Raw genomic sequence first — 2,754 nt, 5'->3', positions numbered from 1 at the left:
GGCAGGACTTGATCTCCTGCAGGGCTGATGGTGAATTAGAAGACCTGCTAATTCAGGACCTTCTGGGAGCAGTTAGTTGGGAGAGGGGTGTGCATAGTATGCAGGCACTTTGGTTCTACTGGGGTTTTATTTAAACAGTGTATTCTAACTGCTTTGAGGGAGTTGGGGAAGAAACTAAGCAAACTCTCAGGCTCTTTGGCCTGTGAAAGTCTTTAAAAGATGGTGGTGGCCTGACCTTCCAGAATAAATGTAACCCCAGGGTTTTTGGTAAGTAGAGATTTGGAGACCTCCTGAGGGTAAACATGTCAGAATATTTGCTGTTGTTGGGAGTCAAGCAAAGGAAGGGGCTTGTCATTTGAGATACCTTCAGAGGTGTATTTTGTGTCCTAATCAAGTTCACCTCTTTCCCTAGGAGAATGTGTGATGATGATTGGGAAGCCCTCTGTTTGCCACTTCCCTGCTTTGTCACTTCATAGAACTTGGGTGGGTTTAGGCTTCTAGGCTGACAGGATTCAGCAGGGAGCAGCAGGTGGTCAAGGGCTCAATCCCGTTAATGGCTCCAGAAAGCCATTTCTCTTGTGCTCCCCAAGTGCTTCCAGTTATAGAAACTGGTAGAGGCCCTGAATTCTGACTGTCATTATCCTCCCCAATTCTCTAGGCCACTCTGCATTCTTGGAAGTCCTGTTGGACAGAGTGAATGCAAAAGCATAGGAGACAGAAGATTAGGGCAGTTTTTACAGGTCCTGGCTGAGGAGATGAATTAGTTGGACCTAGAAAGAGCCAACTAAGAAGAAAGGCCAAGAATACCAAGTGACAGTGGAGACCAATCGGGGCTGCAAGGAAGATGTGATCAGCAAGTGGCAGATTGGAAATAAAAGTGGGCAGAGAGAGGCAAGGAAGACAGGGGGAGGGTGTTGGGAGATTGGAGATAATGGATTAAATTATGGGGGGAAAGCATGATAGGCTGAAAATAAAATCCACACAAACTGGGATTTAAAACATAAGGAAATAGTCCCTTGAGAGGAGTGTAGGAGGAAGCATTGAGGGGAACATGGAGGAACCGCAAGGAGAAAAGATGATTATCAGAGAAGTGGAAACTGGGATTAGCTCCTAGGCTGTGGGTGGTAGGGAGTGTTCTGGAGTCTGGGGAACAGAAAAACAACAACAGAGACATGCTTCAGGGAGTCAGGAAGTGCCCACTTAATACAGGCCATTGGTGAGTCTCAAAGTGTCCTGGATATGCTCACATTCTGTCCTCCCCCTAACTGAGACTGTGGTTTAAGGACATATACATTTGGGTGTGAGTAGATTGACAATAAAAGCTTAGGTTACGGTCATATTATTCAGAACTGCCAGCATGTATTGACATTCATTACGTCTGTGCTATTCTATCAACATTCACTCTCTCATTCAATCCTCACTAAGCGGGATGGAGGGCGTTGTATTATTAACCTACACTTTGTAGATGAGGTGATTGAAGCTTGTTGAAGTGGTGGAACCTGGATTAAAGAACACTGTTTTTTTTCCCCAACTGCTCTGATCCTGAATCAAGACAGAGAGGGGTGGAAAGGCACTAAATTCAGAAATATTTGATGAGTGGAAATTTAAAAAAAAGTACCTTGAGATCAATAAATGATGGAAGCAGCTATAAAGTGACAGCATTATTATTGTGGAATGAAGAAAATGACACCAAGAATTAAGACCTGGCATGAGTGAAAGTGGGAGCCAAAGGAAGAGCCATGTGGGTTGAGAGTGGAGAGAGGAAAAATAATTGAGTTGCCCTGAAAATAGACTGAGCTGAAATAATAACCAAAGAAGAAGGACAGAAGGATGGTTTAGTGAGGAAGAGATTTAACAACCTGCCCCACACTCCTTGGAAATTTGTGGTCACTTGGTGCTTTATGTGGTTTGCTTGAGGACAAGAGAAAGAAGGTGTATGGGAAGGAAACACTGTTTGCTCTTTATGATTTGATTCTTTTTATTTTTCTCCTATGCTTGTTTCCCTTCCTTTTTCAGGTGAAGTGCTTCTTCTGCATGATTTTAGCTGAAGGATGCTCTGCGTTTCCTTGATTTCTATGGAGACCTCAGAGCTGGGTTTGCCCCTGCTGACACCTCATCTTGTACCTTCTCTACCTCCCAAGGTCTTTGCCTCTGTTGATAGCTGGGCATTGCCCCTGGGCCCAGGAAGCCTGTGATGAACTTGAGAGGAGCACCTGGAGAATCGTCCTGATAGGCTTGGAGCAGCAATGGCTGGACGTACTTCAAGCCACGTGTTAACATGGGTCAAGCCGTCACTAGAAGGCAAGTGCTAAGACTAAAGGCTTATTTGCATTTTATTTAAATTCGATGGACTGAGCTTTGGACAATTTCCATGGCAGAAAAATATATTCCATTTTCTAGGCACAACTGCTGGCTGTCAGATACTTGCCGCCTTTGAATCTTGCGGCATCATCACCAATCACATCCTAGACGTATTTCCAAACTTGGACAGCCACCCAAAAACAGGTGTTTGGGAGACCCCAACATTTTTTGACTTGGGCTTGAGAGTGCTAGGTTGTTTATCTAGACCAGCCAAGCTCTGGAGAGCAATGTTGAATCCCTGGGAACAGAGAGCATGGGGCGTACTGATTTAAAAACAGAAAATGCAAAGTTGGACTGAAAATATCCTTAGTCTTCCAAGCAATCTGCTTAAGGGTTCCAAACTTACCTTAATTTGGTGAGAAAAGAAGCTGCCCTATTTTTCTTTCTCCTTCT

Source organism: Ursus maritimus, unplaced genomic scaffold, assembly GCF_017311325.1.
Source record: "Ursus maritimus isolate PB19 unplaced genomic scaffold, ASM1731132v1 scaffold_23, whole genome shotgun sequence".
NCBI lineage: Eukaryota > Metazoa > Chordata > Mammalia > Carnivora > Ursidae > Ursus > Ursus maritimus.
The sequence above is the reverse complement of the archived record's forward strand: the minus strand, read 5'-3'. Positions refer to the sequence as shown.